Source organism: Triticum urartu, chromosome 1A (assembly GCF_056163025.1).
Source record: "Triticum urartu cultivar PI428250 chromosome 1A, HENAU_Tu73, whole genome shotgun sequence".
Lineage (NCBI taxonomy): Eukaryota > Viridiplantae > Streptophyta > Magnoliopsida > Poales > Poaceae > Triticum > Triticum urartu.
Genome location: NC_141873.1, coordinates 34585012 through 34592740, shown reverse-complemented (window position 1 = coordinate 34592740; position 7729 = coordinate 34585012).

The window sequence follows — 7729 nt, the reverse complement described above, 5'->3', positions numbered from 1 at the left end:
CAATAGGATCATTATAAGTGATAGTCTTTTCTTCAACTTTAATAGGTGCACCTAATTCTACTTCTATGGGAGGATGATATTTAAACCACTTCTCCTTGGGGAGATCAACATAAGTAGCAAAAGATTCACAGAAAGAAGCTACTATCTCACAGTCAAGTCCATATTTAGTGCTAAATTTATGAAAAATATCGGTATCCATAAAAGATCTAACACAATCAAAACTAGGTGTCATACCTGACTCCTTACCATGTCGAGGTCCCAATCTTCAGAGTTGCATTTAATTCTTTCCAATAAATCCCATTTGAATTCAATAGTCTTCATCATAAAAGAGACAGCACAAGAAGTATCAAGCATGGTGCGATTGTTACCAGAAAGCCGAGCATAAAATTTTTGAATAATCATTTCTCTTGAGAGCTCATGATTGGGGCATGAATATAACATTGATTTAAGCCTCCCCCAAGCTTGAGCGATGCTTTCTCCTTCGCAAGGCCAAAAATTATACATATATTTGTGATCACGATGAACAAGATGCATAGGATAAAACTTCTGATGAAATTCCAATTTCAATCGTTTGTAATTCCAAGACCCCATATCATCACATAGCATGTACCATGTCGATGCATCTCCCCTCAAATATAAAGGGAAGACCTTCTTCTTAACAACATCTCCGGGTACACCTGCAAGCTTAAATAATCCACAAACTTCATCCACATATATCAGATGTTCATCAGGATGTTTTGTTCCATCTCCTAAAAAAGTATTAGCTAGTAGTTTTTCTATCATACCCAAAGGAACTTCAAAGCAAGCATTTTCATTTTCATTTCCATTTTCAGTAGGTTCAGTAGGTTGAGGAGAAACTCTTTGCTCTACTGGTCAGGGTGAAGATACCTCGAACAATCCCCTCAGAGGATTACTTTCCATGGTAACAAGTGACAGTAAATTTCAGCACACTATATAAATTTTTCCTTACCAAATTCCACCTACCAAAGGCGCTTCACTCCCCGGCAACGGCGCCAGTAAAGAGTCTTGATGACCCACAAGTATAGGGGATCTATCGTAGTCCTTTCGATAAGTAAGAGTGTCGAACCCAACGAGGAGCAGAAGGAAATGATAAGCGGTTTCCAGCAAGGTATTCTCTGCAAGTACTGAAATAAGGGCTAACAGATAGTTTTGTGATAAGATAATTTGTAACGAGCAACAAGTAACAAAAGTAAATAAGGTGCAGCAAGGTAGCCCAATCCTTTTTGTAGCAAAGGACAAGCCTGGACAAACTCTTATATGATGTAAAGCGCTCCCGAGGACACATGGGAATATCGTCAAGCTTGTTTTCATCGTGTTCATATGATTCGCGTTCGGTACTTTGATAATTTGGTATGTGGGTGGACCGGTGCTTGGGTACTGCCCTTACTTGGACAAGCATCCCACTTATGATTAACCTCTATTGCAAGCATCCGCAACTACAACAAAAGTATTAAGGTAAACCTAACCATAGCATGAAACATATGGATCCAAATTAGCCCCTTACGAAGCAACGCATAAACTAGGGTTTAAGCTTCTGTCACTCTAGCAACCCATCATCTACTTATTACTTCCCAATGCTTTCCTCTAGGCCCAAATAATGGTGAAGTGTCATGTAGTCGACGTTCACATAACACCACTAGAGGAGAGACAACATACATCTCATCAAAATATCGAACGAATACCAAGTTCACATGACTACTAATAGCAAGACTTCTCCCATGTCCTCAGCAACAAAAGTAACTACTCACAAAGCATAAACATGTTCATAATCAGAGGGGTATTAATATGCATATATGATCTGAACATATGATCTTCCACCAATTGAACCAACTAGCATCAACTACAAGGAGTAATTAACACTACTAGCAACCTACTAGCACCAATCCCAGACTTGGAGACAAGAATTGGATACAAGAGATGAACTAGGGTTTTGAGATACGATGGTGCTGATGAAGATGTTGATGGAGATTGCCCTCTCCCGATGAGAGGAGGATTGGTGATGACGATGGCGATGATTTCCCCCTCCGGGAGGGAAGTTTCCCCGGTAGAACAGCTCCGCCAGAGCCCTAGATTGGTTCTGCCAAGGTTCCGCCTCGTGGCGGCGGAGTTTCGTCTGAGAAGATGGCTCATGATTTTTTCCCATCGAAAGACTTCATATAGCAGAAGATGGTCACCGGAGGGCCACCAGGGGGCCCAAGAAGTAGGGGGGCGCGTGGTGTGGCCCCCCTGGTGGAGTTCTTGCCCTCCGTATTTTTTTATATATTTGGAAAACATCTTCCGTGAAGTTTCAGGACATTTGGAGCTGTGCAGAATAGGTCTCTAATATTTTCTCCTTTTCCAACCCAGAATCCCAGCTGCCGACATTCTCCCTCTTTATGTAAACCTTGTAAAATAAGAGAGAATAGGCATAAGTATTGTGACATAATGTGTAATAACAACCCATAATGCAATAAATATTGATATAAAAGCATGATGCAAAATGGACGTATCACAAAGTAGTGCAAGTATTTCCCTCAGTTTTTGAGAACTAAGGTATCAATCCAGTAGGAGGCTACGCGCGAGTCCCTCGCACCTACAGAAAACAAATAAATCCTCGCAACCAACGCGATAAGGCGTTGTCAATCCGTACACGGTCACTTGCGAGAGTGAGATCTGATAGATATGATAAGATAATATTTTTGGTATTTTCATGATAAAGATGCAAAGTAAAATAAAAGCAATGAAAATAACTAAGTATTGGAAGATTTAATATGATGAAGATAGACCCGGGGGCCATAGGTTTCACTAGTGGCCTCTCTCAAGAGCATAAGTATTTTACGGTGGGTGAACAAATTACTGTTGAGCAATTGACAGAATTGAGCATAATTATGAGAATATCTAGGTATGATCATGTATATAGGCATCACGTCCAAGACAAGTAGACCGACTCCTGCCTGCATTTACTACTATTACTCCACACATCGACCGCTATCCAGCATGCATCTAGAGTACTATGTTCATAAGAACAGAGTAACCCTTAAGCAAGATGACATGTAGAGGGATAAACTCATGCAATATGATGAAAACCCCATCTTGTTATCCTTGATGGCAACAATACAATACGTGCCTTGCCGCCCCTACTGTCACTTGGAAAGGACACCGCAAGATTGAACCCAAAGCTAAGCACTTCTCCCATTGCAAGAAAGATCAATCTAGTAGGCCAAACCAAACTGATAATTCGAAGAGACTTGCAAAGATAACCAATCATACATAAAAGAATTCAGAGAAGATTCAAATATTGTTCATAGATAAACTTGATCATAAACCCACAATTCATCGGTCTCAACAAACACACCGCAAAAGAAGATTACATCGAATAGATCTCCACAAGAGAGGGGGAGAACTTTGTATTGAGATCCAAAAAGAGAGAAGAAGCCATCTAGCTAATAACTATGGACCCGAAGGTCTGAGGTAAACTACTCACACTTAATCGGAGAGGCTATGGTGTTGATGTAGAAGCCCTCCGTGATCGATGCCCACTCCGGTGGAGCTCCGAAACAGGCCCCAAGATGGGATCTCATGGATACAGAAAGTTATGGCGGTGGAATTAGGGTTTTGGCTCTGTATCTGATCGTTTGGGGGTACGTAGGTATATATAGGAGGAAGAAGTACGTTGGTGGAGCAACAGGGTGGCCATGAGGGTGGAGGGCGCGCCTGGGGCGGTAGGCGCGCCCCCCTACCTCGTGGCCTCCCTGTTGGTTACTTGACGTAGGGTCCAAGTCTCCTGGATCTTGTTCGTTCCAAAAATCATGTTCCCGAAGGTTTCATTCCGTTTGGACTCCGTTTGATATTCCTTTTCTTTGAAACCCTAAAATAGGCACACAAAAAACAGCAATTCTGGGCTGGGCCTCCGGTTAATAGGTTAGTCCCAAAAATAATATAAAAGTGGATAATAAAGCCCAATAATGTCCAAAACAGAAGATAATATAGCATGGAGCAATCAAAATTTATAGATACGTTGGAGACGTATTAAGCATCCCCAAGCTTAATTCCTGCTCGTCCTCGAGTAGGTAAATGATAAAAACAGAATTTTTGATGTGCAATGCTACTTGGCATATTTTCAATGTAATTCTTCTTAATTGTGGTATGAATATCCAGATCTGAAAGATTCAAGACAAAAGTTCAATATTGACATAAAAATAATGATACTTCAAGCATACTAACTAAGCAATTATGTCTTCTCAAAATAACATGGCCAAAGAAAGTTATCCCTACAAAATCATATAGTCTGGCTATGCTCTATCTTCACCACACAAAGTATTTAAATCATGCACAACCCCGATGACAAGCCAAGAAATTGTTTCATACATTTGACATTCTCAAACTTTTTCAATCTTCACGCAATACATGAGCGTGAGCCATGGACATAGCACTTTAGGAGGAATAGATGGTGGTTGTGGAGAAGACAAAAAGGGAAGATAGTCTCACATCAACTAGGCGTATCAACGGGCTATGGAGATGCCCATCAATAGATATCAATGTGAGTGAGTAGGGATTGCCATGCAACGGATGCACTAGAGCTATAAGTATATGAAAGCTCAAAAAGAAACTAAGTGGGTGTGCGTCCAACTTGCTTGCTCACGAAGACCTAGGGCATTTTGAGGAAGCCCATCATTGGAATATGCAAGCCAAGTTCTATAATGAAAAATTCCCACTAGTATATGAAAGTGATAACAAAGGAGACTCTCTATCATGAAGATCATGGTGCTACTTTGAAGCACAAGTGTGGGAAAAGGATAGTAGCATTGTCCCTTCTCTCTTTTTCACATTTGGGCCTTTTCTCTTTTTTATGGCCTCTTTTTTTTTGTCCGGAGTCTCATCCCGACTTGTGGGGGAATCATAGTCTCCATCATCCTTTCCTCACTGGGACAGTGCTCTAATAATGATGATCATCACACTTTTATTTTCTTACAACTCAAGAATTACAACTTGATACTTAGAACAAAGTATGACTCTATGTGAATGCCTCTAGCGGTGTACCGGGATATGCAATAAATCAAGAGTGACATGTATGAAAGAATTATGAACGGTGGCTTTGCCACAAATATTATGTCAACTACATGCTCATGCAAAGCAATATGACAATGATGGAGTATGTCATAGTAAACGAAACGGTGGAAAGTTGCATGGCAATATATCTCAGAATGGCTATGGAAATGCCATGATAGGTAGGTATGGTGGCTGTTTTGAGGAAGGTATATGGTGGGTGTATGATACCGGCGAAAGGTGCGCGGTATTAGAGAGGCTAGCAATGGTGGAAGGGTGAGAGTGCATATGATCCATGGACTCAACATTAGTCATAAATAACTCATATACTTATTGCAAAAATCTACAAGTTATCAAAGCAAAGTATTACGCGCATGCTCCTAGGGGGATAGATTGGTAGGAAAAGACCATCGCTCGTCGCCGACCGCCACTCATAAGGAAGACAATCAATAAATAAATCATGCTCCGACTTCATCACATAACGGTTCACCATACGTGCATGCTACGGGAATCACAAACTTTAACACAAGTATTTCTCAAATTCACAACTACTCAACCAGCATGACTCTAATATCACCATCTCCATATCTCAAAACAATTATCAAGTATCAAACTTCTCATAGTATTCAACACACTCATAAGAGAATTTTATTATTTATCTTGTATACCTAGCATATTGGGATTGTTTAAGCAATTACCATGCTATTTAAGACTCTCAAAATAATCTAAGTGAAGCATGAGAGATCAATAGTTTCTATAAAACAAATCCACCACCGCGCTCTAAAAGATATAAGTGAAGTACTAGAGCAAAACTATATAACTCAAAAGATATAAGTGAAGAACATAGAGTATTCTAATAATTTCCGAATCATGTGTGTCTCTCTCAAAAGGTGTGTATAGCAAAGATGATTTTGTTAAAATAAAAAATAAAGACTCAAATCATACAAGACGCTCCAAGCAAAACACATATCATGTGGTGAATAAAAATATAGCTCCGAGTAAAGTTACCGATAGAAGTAGACGAAAGAGGGGATGCCTTCCGGGGCATCCCCGAGCTTTGGCTTTTAGTTGTCTTTAGATTATCTTGGGGGTGCCATGGGCATCCCCAAGCTTAGGCTCTTGCTACTCCTTGTTCCGTAATCCATCAAATCTTTACCCAAAACTTGAAAACTTCACAACACAAAACTTAAAGTAGAAAATCTCGTGAGCTCCGTTAGCGAAAGAAAATGAAACACCACTTCAAGGTACTGTAATGAACTCATTATTTATTTATATTGGTGTTAAACCTAATGTATTCCAACTTCTCTATGGTTTATACACTATTTTACTAGCCATAGATTCATCAAAATAAGCAAACAACACACGAAAAATAGAATCAGTCAAAAACAGAACAGTCTGTAGTAATCTGTAGCTAGCGCAAGATCTGGAACCCCAAAAATTCTAAAATAAATTTCTGGAAATGGGGAAGTTACCTATTAATCATCTTCAAAAATAATTAACTAAATAGCACTTTCCAAATAAAAATGGAAGCAGTTCTCGTGAGAGCTAAAGTTTCTGTTTTTTACAGCAAGATTAACAAGACTTTCCCCAAGTCTTCCCAACGGTTCTACTTGGCACAAACACTAATTAAATACAAAAAACACAACCAAAACAGAGGCTAGATAAATTATTTATTACTAAACAGGAGCAAAAATCAAGGACTAAAAATAAAATTGGGTTGCCTCCCAACAAGCGCTATCATTTAACGCCCCTAGCTAGGCATAAAAAGCAAGGATAGATCTAGGTATTGCCATCTTTGGTAGGCAATCCATAAATGGCTCTCATAATAGATTCATAAGGTAATTTAATGTTATTTCTAGGAAAGTTTTCCATGCCTTTCCTTAACGGAAATTGGAATCTAATATTTCCTTCCTTCATATCAATAATTGCACCAATCGTTCTAAGGAAAGGTCTACCAAGAATAATAGGACATGAAGGATTGCAATCTATGTCAAGAACAGTAAAATCTACGGGCACATAATTCCTATTTGAAACATTAAGAACGTCATTAATTCTTCCCATAGGTTTCTTAATAGTGGAATCCGCAAGGTGCAAGTTTAAAGAGCAATCATCAAAATCACGGAAACCTAACAAATCACACAAAGTCTTTGGAATCATGGAAACACTAGAACCCAAATCACACAAAGCATAGCAATCATGATCTTTAATTTTAATTTTAATAGTTGGTTCCCACTCATCATAAAGTTTTCTAGGGATAGAAACTTCCAACTCAAGTTTTTCTTCATAAGATTGCATCAAAGCATCAACGATATGTTTGGTAAAAGCTTTATTTTGAATATAAGCATGAGGAGAATTTAGCACGGATTGTAACAAGGAAATAAAATCTATCAAAGAGCAATTATCATAATTAAATTCCTTGAAATCCAAAATAGTAGGTTCATTAACATCAAGAGTTTTGATCTCTTCAATCCCACTTTTATCAAATTCAGCATCAAGATCTAAAAACTCCGAATTTTTGGAACGCCTTCTAGGTAAAGGTGTATCATATTCAGTCCCATCATTATCAAGATTCATATTGCAAAACAAAGATTTAATAGGTGACACATCAATAACTTTTAGATCTTCATCTTTATTATCATGGAAACTAGAAGAACGCGCTCTTATAAAGGAATCTTTCTTAGCA